Source organism: Lynx rufus, unplaced genomic scaffold (genome assembly GCF_022079265.1).
Source record: "Lynx rufus isolate CCGP_SWC_20201006 ecotype Redwood Valley unplaced genomic scaffold, mLynRuf1.p SCAF_26, whole genome shotgun sequence".
Lineage (NCBI taxonomy): Eukaryota > Metazoa > Chordata > Mammalia > Carnivora > Felidae > Lynx > Lynx rufus.
This window is the reverse complement of record NW_025814841.1, coordinates 6,250,871-6,260,955: the sequence shown is the minus strand read 5'-3', so window position 1 is coordinate 6,260,955 and position 10,085 is coordinate 6,250,871.

The window sequence follows — 10,085 nt, the reverse complement described above, 5'->3', positions numbered from 1 at the left end:
CTCAGGCAACAACAGATGTTGGCGAGGATGCGGGGTAAGAGGATCTCTTTTGCATTGTGAGTGGCAATGCAAGCTGGTGCTGCCACTCTGGAAAACAGGATGGAGTTTCCTCGAAAAACTAGACATCGAACTACCTTACGACCCAGCAATTGCACTACTAGGCATTTATCCACAGGATACAGGTGTGCTGTTTCGAAGGGACACAGGCACCCCCATGTTTATAGCAGCACTATCGACAATAGCCAAAGTATGGAAAGAGCCCAAATGTCCATCGATGGATGAATGGATAAAGACAATGTGACACACACACACACACACACACACACAATGGAGTATTACTCGGCAATCAAAAAGAATGAAATCTTGCCATTTGCAACTACGTGGATGGAACTGGAGGGTATTATGCTAAGTGAAATTAGTCTGAGAAAGACAAAAATCCTATGACTTCACTCATATGAGGACTTTAAGACACAGAATAGATGAACACAAGGGAAGGGAAGCAAAAATAATATAAAAAACAGGGAGGGGGACAAAGCATAAGAGACTTTGAAATATGGAGAACAAACAGGGTTACTGCAGGGGGTTGGGGAGGGGGGATGGGCTAAATGGGGAAGGGGCACTAAGGAATCTCCTCCTGAAATCATTGTTGCACTATATGCTAACTAACTTGGATGTAAATTTTAAAAAGTGTATAAAAATTTTTTTAAAAAGGATAAAAAAATTAATTTCACCTGTTTCTTTTTATTTCTTTTTTACAATGTGGCTATTAGAAAATCTAACATTCCAGTGTGGCTTGCATTATATTCTATTGGAAACACTGGTCCAATGGAATGTACCTAGTACATCTCATTGTTTCCTATTGACCCAAAAGTCCCAGCCTTAGAGTGATGTCACTTGTTAATTTGTGTATGTTTTTTTAATTTTTTTTTAACGTTTATTTATTTTTGAGACAGAGAGACAGAGCATGAACGGGGGAGGGGCAGAGAGAGAGGGAGACACAGAATCTGAAACAGGCTCCAGGCTCTGAGCTGTCAGCACAGAGCCCGACGCGGGGCTCGAACTCACAGACTGTGAGATCATGACCTGAGCCGAAGTCGGACGCTTAACCGACTGAGCCACCGAGGCGCCCCAATTTGTATATGTTTGTCCACTAAAGATGCAGATCATTTCTGTTGACAGGAACAGAAAACCCCTAAGATTTATAGCCTGTTGGATTAATCAGTTTCATATCTAACCAAGCAAATGTATTTGAATATATTGTTGTTAATTTGCCCCTAAATATCTTAGCTTCTCACATGTTCCTTGTACTGGTCATAATATCTTACTGGTTCCTTCATTAATTGAGTCTTCAAAACTTCTTGATACATGTTCGCTTTCCATTCATCTGAGATTTGTGATTTTTACCTTTTAGAACAGCATCAATAGAAACAGAATGCAAGCTACACATGTAACTCAAACTTTTCTAGGAGTCACATTAAAATGTAAAATTACGGGTGCCTGGCTGGCTCAGTGGGTAAGGCATGTGACTCTTGATTTCAGGGTTGTGAGTTCGAGCCCCACGTTGGGTGTGGAGCCTACTTAAAATAAATTTTTTTTTTAGTTTTTGTAAGTGAAATTAATTTTAAAAGTGTATGTTGTCTATCTCGATATGCCCCAAATATTATCATTTCTACATGTAATCAAAATTAAAACATTATGAATGAAATGTTTTACATTCTTTTTGCATTCTCCAAAAATCTAGCACGTCTCAGTTTGGACCAGCTACATTTCAAGTTTTAGAAGTCACTCGTGGTGAGTGGCTGCCGTATTAAACAGTTGTGATATTAATATTAAACATATTAAACACAACAGAGAGGTTGTGACTCTCTCCTTAGAAGTAAAGGAATATGACCAAGAAATGAAGGCAGCTCAAGACATCTAGGGTTCGTGTGTGAGCTGGAAGGCAGTTGTCTTCACAAAGACAACATAGGCCTAGGGGGAGCGGGAATATACCTGAAACTATATTCCAGTCCTCAGAAAATTCTCATCTCACCTTTGGATACTTTCTCCCACTCTGTCCATCAGCGGCATGGCCCTGAGCAAATCACCTCCATTCTCTGGTTCTCAGTTTCCTCATTTGTAGAATGAAGGGGTTGAACTTGAAGATCTCTGAGGTCCCTTCCGTCCATTGACGGGCCATCATTCTCTGAAATGTACTCGTGTAGCACATTGTGGGGAAGGCAGCTGTTGGACGTTTTCAGGTACTTTTGAGAGTCTTTTTCCTCTTCTTAGGTTTGCATTCCACAGTCTCTATAATGTGTGGTGTTGAGAGGCTGGCAACCAGATCTGGAGCTGTCTGCTTAACGGAGAAGTGGCTGCTTCCTTTGGGCAGGTTGTTGGGGGACAAGAGTTAAGACATGTAGGATTTGAGGTCCTCATGCAGCCAATTATCTTCCTCTTTGGCCTAAAAGTGTATTTTGTGGGGTGGGGGTGGGGGGTCTCTTGCTTTGTGGAGTTCTATTGTCAATCTTAAGCAATAGGAGATAAAGGAAGTTAATTCCCTTCGGAGGATCCCCAGGAGATGTGAAGGAAATTAGAAGCCAGACTATAACAAAGAAAAGAGAAACTGCGTACTGATGGCTCACTTAAGGAGCTGTTAACTAAGTCTCGATTTCTGTAGGTAAAAGTTACGGGAGCCTTAGATTAAGACAAGGGATTAATCTTTGGATGTTCCTTTTAGATAAATTAACGAGGGGAAACCAAACTGGATATGCCTTCCCCAACCCAGCAAAATGTATGTCCTGTGGGGACCCCACAACTAAATAGCAAAGAGAGCTTCCCCCCGGTGTAATCTGAGACTGGCCCCACGCACCAACGAAAGAACAAACAAAGGACACAGAGAGAAGACGAGAGGCAGGCCACTGCAGGTTGGTGGCTGGCAGCATTAATAAGCAAAGGGAACTTACATTTAAGGAGTGTCTTGGGTAGCAGCCTGAAGAGTAGATTCCCACACCTGCCACCTAAGTTTCCAAGTTTATATAGAAGCTTTAGGTTCAGTCACGTATACCTGCAGGTGTTCTCAATATCACAGCACTATCTCAAGGCTATGTCCTTGAAGCATCCTCTGGGAGTGGATAAAGGCAAGAGGAGCCCGCATTCCAGCGACAGGGGAGGGAGTGAGGAGCCCCTGATGGCCAGGGTCCAGCTCCCGGGTTAACTGGAGGTCATGTCTTCTCGAAGACCTCTCACAACAACGAGGGCAGTAGAAAATCACTCATGATTTGTGAGATGCTAGGGAGGTCCCCAAATACCTCCTCCACCACTGCCTAATGCACCTTTGGGGTGCATTAATAATTCCTTTGTGTCTTGGGGCACCCGGGTGGCTCAGTAGGTTAGGCGTCTGACTTCAGCTCAGGTCACGATCTCAGGGTTCAGGAGTTCGAACCCCGCGTTGGGCTCTGTGCTGACAGCTTGGGAGCTGCTTGGGATTCTGTGTCTCCCTCTTTCTCTGCCCCTCCCCCACTTGTGTGTATGCTCTCCCTCTCTCCCTCTCTGAAAAAATTAATTAATTAATTAACATTGGAAAAAAAAAAGAATTCCTTTGTGTCTTGAAGGGCAGTCTAATTTCAGGAGTTCTCTATGACAGTGCCTAGAGGTCTGGGGACACAGGTGTCCTCAGTCTTCTCAGTTGGCACATGGAAGCCGCTCACGCCTCCCGGCCCTAAAGGAAGGAACCACAGCAAGAGGTGCCCGCGATAAACAGCTGTGTCTGTCCCTTGATGCTGCGGAACACGGGGCCCTGCCTTCCCTGGAGCTTGAGGGTATTTGTGATGCCCCCCGGAATACCCAATGCCCTACACGTCTTCTGGCGTCTGTTCCCGCGTCTCCGTGCCCATCGCTTGCCCTCTGCCTCCACGCACAGACCTTGGTTTCTCCAGACCTGCCTTCCACATGCCGCTCCCCGACTGTCTGTTCATGCTTTTCCCTTCACCCGGCCTACTCTCCCCCTTCAAATCTGGGCTCCAGCTCCGCTCGGCCAGCCGGGATGTCTGATGTGGGGAAGGTCAGTTAATTCCTCTAAACGGCTTCTTCAGTGTCAAGACGCAGAAACTGATACCAGCCCTGTTAACCTCATAAAGTTGGTTTTCCAGTTCCCAACTCTAAAAATGGTTTAAAATCTCAAAGCATCACACAAATGTCAAGGGTTACCAGAATACTGATGTGAAAGGAGCAGCAAACACAGGCACAGAGGGAATCTTGAGGTTTAAAGTCTGTTGTGATGTTTTAGAAGGAATTGCATTCGCGGATTGCTAGCTCTGTAAAGGTGCGCCTGTGTTAAACGTGCCGCGTCACTTTCTTGTGAGGCAGGCGTGTTAAATGCGAAGTTACATTCGGTACTTGTTCTCTGTTCCATTTTTATCATGAAAACCTAATAATAGTTCCTCTGGACTTCGGTGGCTAAACCCACAGCGGATTGTTTTTTCTTCCTTCCAGGCAGGGAGTCTTTGATGTGGAAAATATGGCACTCTGAAGTTCTAGAGAGAGAACATGAATAAGCAATGACTTCTTCCCTCTCCTTTTATTTGGATCTCCAGCTTGTCCACCTGAAGGACAACAGAGGCTCAAAGCAGCAATAGCGAAAGCCGTTACTTGCCTGAGACCCCCAGCCCTACCTGTGGAATCCCAGCTTCTTGCAAACCCCTTTCCTTTTCTGGGGGGGATGTCTGATCCCAAGGCCCAGCGTTTGAATCCTTTTAACAGATGAGGAAACTGAGCTCAGAAGCAAGAAAGTTGTCACTGGCACAAAACTCACAAACAAGCTGTGGAAGGAGGGGCTGAGCCCTGACTCCCCCAGTGGCCCGTGATGGATGCTGAACACCAGACAAATGCTTTTCAAAGGCTGTTTTGGTCCCTTATAATTAGACAAATGAGAGCTTAAAAGAATACCTGTATCCTACCCCAGATACTGATATGCAGTAGGTCTTGAGTCCTGTTGGGGTGATTCTAATGGGCAGTGTTTAGGAACCATCATTCTAGAGTTTTTATTTCTTGAGGCTCATTGTCAGCATGGAACATGGCTTCCCCCCCCCACATCCGAAACTGCTTTTTCCAAATCAGAGCTGGCAAATTTGCACTGGGTCTAGTATCTCCTTCTGTCTCTGTCTCACATACGCTTGGGCCCTAGAAGTTTTGTTCGTGCCACTGTACGTCACCAGGTAAATGTGGCTCTCGTCGCAGCCTGACCAGGTCATACCTAAACGTCAGACAGATGAGCTCTACATTCTCAAAGAGGACTCAAGTCACAACAGAATCCGGGGAACACAAACGACCATCAGAATTTCAGGTATGTGAAGGCAGATACAACATGCTGGTTGTAGGTTGAAAAGAGCAAAAAACAGATCCGTGGAGATTAGGGAGCAGAAAAGGTTCTGTGCCTCCCTGTGAATAAGAGCCCCACCAATGCAGAGGATGGTTATTGTAATAAAGCTGACCTTGGGCTAGAAGCCAAGTGCATTTCTTTAAAGTCTTTTCCAAATTAACCGATAACTCAAAGGGATACTTCTGTTACCAATATCCCTATGACACTATTTTTTTTTTTTTTTTGTATTAAAAACCAGGCATCTATGAAGTCCAAAACAAACTTTATTCTGGAAATAAGGTCTTAGGAGAAGATTACCACACAAGAGTCATTCTCTCCAACCCAACAGTTTTTTAGCACCTATTGGGAGTAAGTCACTATGTTAGCTATTTACCAATTTAAAAAAGGGAAACCTTTTTTCTTAGCACAGAGGTCAGAAGGAGGGTTAAGTATCTATTCTGTATCTTTTGCTAAGTATCTATTCTGTGCCAGCTTCTGTGCCGAGTGCCGAGAACACAAAGATCAACAGGACATAGTTGCTGCCCTCTAGAAGCTTCGCTCGCAGGCTGTATTAGGTAGAGGACTTGGCTGGAGGGCTTCCAGAATGCCTCCCCTGATAGGCAGTACACACTTCCTCCTGGGATCCTCTGGTACATGCAGGTTCTAGCTGAGGACAGTTAAGGACAGGTATTGCCATCAGGAATTCCTGCCATCAGGAATAATTGCTGCTGGCAGAAGTGGTCTCCTGTTAACAAGGGTTTAGCGAGTTCGCAGTTTCTTTTACTTGTATAATTTTAAACCAGAGAAACTGTCGAATAAATAGTGTTCTCCATTTTCTTAACCTGAGAAGCTCTTTTTCTTTAGTCGCGTCGGTAATGGGACAAAGAGAGATCACGTGCCTCCTGTTACAACGCCCTAAGGATCCGACAGCACCTCAGTAAGATTCCTGAAACAAAGTGCATAGCCTGAAACTAATGGAAAAACATCGGGATAAACCAACACAACGACAAAAAAGAAGGCCATCCTACAAATTATTTGGTCATGAAAGACAAAACTGAGAAATTGTTCCAGATCAGTGGAGACGAAAGAGACCTAGCAATTATATACAACTGAAGATCTTGGACTGGACCTTAGTAGACCCAGGGAGAGTTTTCTTTCTTTAGCCACAAAGGACATTAGTAGGACAACTGCAGGTTTGAGTAAGGTCTGTAGATCAGATGTTAGCATCACATCAGTGTAAATTTTCTGGTTTTTATAATTACAGTAAAACCTTGGATTGCGAGTAGCTCGTTTTGCGAGCGTTCTGCAAGACAAGCAAACATTTCTATTAATTTGTAACTTGATAAACGAGTGATGTCTTGCCATACGAGTAGAAAGCACGTGACACCGAACGTCACATGGTCACAACTGAGCCAATGGTTCTTGAAATTCGCTTTGAGATACAAATGCTTTGGATTCCAAGCATGTTTCTGAAACACAGTATGCTCACAAACCAAGGTTTTACTGTGTATGGTTTTATATGAAACTATCTCGTTTTTAAGAAATAAACACTGCAGCGGTGGCCGGGTGGCTCAGGCAGTTAAGCGTCCGACTCTTGGTTTCAACTCAGGTCGTGATCTCGCGGTTTGTGCGTTCAAGCCCTCCATCGGGCTCTGTGCTGAGGGTGAAGAGCCTACTTGGGATTCTCTCTCTCTCTGCCCCTCCCCCACTCATTTTCTCTCTCTCTCTCTCTCTCTCTCTCAAAAAAAAAAGTGAAGTATATAGAGGTAAAGAGGCCTCATATCTACAATTTACTCTCAAATGATTCAGAAAAAAATATATAAACAGTAATAGGTTGTGATTTGGAAAATCTGGATAAAATTCTTTGTACTATTTTTGCAACTTTTCTATGGACCTAAAATTTTTAAAAAATGTTTATTTATTTTGAGAGAGAGCACACCAGCAGAGGAGGGGTCGAGAGAGGAGAGAGAGAGAATCCCAAGCAGGCTCCACACTATCAGCTCATAGAGCCTGACTCGGGGCTCGAACTCACTGTGACATAATGACCCGAGCCGAAGTCAAGATTGGGATGTTTAACCGACTGAGCCACAGAGGTGTCCCTAGGTCTAAAATTGTTTAAAATAAAAAAGAGTATTTAATGCTATCGTCATTTAGAATATGCAACCAAAGAAGGCCTTTAACTGCAAATCACCTAAAATTCCACAACATTGAACATACTTCTTTTGGAGAGGAGACACTCTCAGGTATTCACTAAATGATACAATCAAATTATTTAAAATAAGATACCCAGAATATTAATATCGTAAAATATGGATGTTTGGTTTTTGAACATTTTTTTAATGTTTTTATTTATATTTGAGAGAGAGAGAGAGAGAGAGAGAGAGAGAAAGCAGGGGAGGGGTGGAGAGGGAGACAGAATCTGAAGCAGGCTCTAGGCTCCCACGTGGGGCTCGAACTCACCAGTGGTGAGATCATGACCTGAGCCGAAGTCTGACACTTAACCAACGGAGCCACCCAGGTGACCCGAATTTTTGTCTCTTAAGAGAATAATGACAAGACTTTATTCTCGGGATAAAGCTGTTTTGTATCATTAGGCAGAAGAGTTTATTCCCCGAGATATGTATAATTCCTCATGGTTAGTGTTTTTGCTTTAAAGTCCTTTCAAAGAGGGGCGCCTGTGTGGCTCTGTCAGTTAAGCTCCAACTTCCGCTCAAGTCATAATCTCGTAGTTCCTGAGTTCAAGCCCCACATCGGGCTCTGTGCTGATAGCTTGGAGCCTGGAGCCTGCTCTGGATTCTTTGCCCCCTTCTCTCTCTGCCCCCTCCCCCGCTCATGCTCTCTGTCTCTCAAAAAGAAACATTAAAAAAAATAAATAAATAATAAAGTCCCTTGAAAGAAAAAAAAAATAGCGGGGAGCAGGAATAGGTTTTCTTAGTTTATAGAACTGGGTTCTAGTTCTAAACCAGATTACCTGCCAGATTATTCGATTACCTAGTGTCACTTCATTTTTTTCAGTTTCCATTTTTTTTTTTTTCATTTGGGTTTCCGTTCTTTCGTCTTCTTCATATCAAACGCATTTGCTTTGTGGTGTCTTTCCAACGGCTCTTTCACTCAGAGTTCTCAAGAGCGCGAATCTCTTCAGTTCATCCTTTGCACTGGCCTTTGTCACTCTCCACCGGGAGCTGACATTGTAAGTGAGGCGGAAGACCTAAGTGGCTTCCCGCTAAAGCCTCTCCTCTCTGTGGCCCACTCCTCTTCATCCACTGGCTGCATGGCTTAGCCGGGGCTACACTCTGTAGGGGCAGGGAGGGTCTCACGTGACCGGAAGACAACTAGACATTGCCCTCCTCTGCCCAGGACAGACGCTAAAGCCAACTTTCAGAGTCACCCACGGATCCTTTCGGGACCGGTCACCAATTATCTCTTGAGCGTGCTCTCTGCCAGCTGCTGCTTGACCACCACTCAGACTCCACCATGGGGATTCCACCCAGGCAGCCCTTTCAAGCCAAGTTTCTGGTCTTGACCCTGGCTGGCTAGAAACAGATCCACATTCTTTGCCTCCACAAACCTTGGGAGAGCAGGCCATTTCTAATGCAGTTACGTCTCCCCCACTCTGCCCTCAGCATGGCAAGCTAGACTCCATCTTTTGACTTCAGAGTGCCCAGGGAGCCTAGTGTCACTCCGTGCCACATGGATTCGATCCCAGGATAGTCTGTGAGGTGGCCCCGTTGGAGCACCCCTTCTCTCCTTCACTGAGCACTCCAAAGCTTTCTCCAAATTCTCCCATTTCCAATTTTTTTCGTTCTTCAAATTTGACCCCTTAGGAAGTTCTCCAAGAATGGGCTAAGGCCCGTAAAAATGACTTCCTGGGGGCGCCTGGGCGGCTCAGTCACTTAAGCGTCTGACTTCGGCTCAGGTCATGATCTCGTGGTTCACGAGTTCAAGCCCTGCGTCAGGCTCTGTGCTGACAGCTCAGAGCCCAGAGCCTGCTTCAGATTCTGTGTCTCCCTCTCTCTGCCCCATACTGCTCACAATCTCTCTCAAAAATAAACATTAAAAAAAACTTTTTAATGACTTTCTGGACAGCTCCCTTGCAAATCCTGGTAAAGAAAAAAAAAAATAACCAGCAGCCATATTTATATTTTACCTAGTACTATTTATGGGTTAGAAATAGATTCGGTACCCTGAACTCTCATCGTCATTAGACTTTTCCTACAGAAACCAGTAAGACTCGAAGAATCGCAGAGGGACATGAGAAAAAAAAAGTTGAAAATCTTAAGACTTGGCTATCCACGGGGCGTGACAGACGCCTCAGGGACTCAGGACTGAGTGCGGGGCATTTCCTCTAAAGATGGGGAAGCGCAGAACCTTAGGACAGTCTGAATTCGCTGAATTGGCTGAAGTGGTTTAGGACAAAAACTTCTTCAGGCCCTACAAGGACACGCTATGTGCTACTAAAAGTTCTTAGAGACTTTACTGCTCCTTCATTTTGGAGACAGTACTTTTCATTTGTTCCAGTGTTTCCTGGTACAGCCTTGCCAACTCAGTCCTTCCTCTGACCAAATCTCCAGTTCTTGCTTCCTGCTCCTCCAGAGTAGGTAGGACGATTTTAGGGTGTAATGAATAGGACAGCAATTGACCATTTTGTATGCTCTTTCACCAAACTTGGTGGCTATTTTTCAGATTTTCTTTGCTTAATCTTACCACCATCAGGCAAGCCTTTGACTACTGAATGTACTGGCCTACT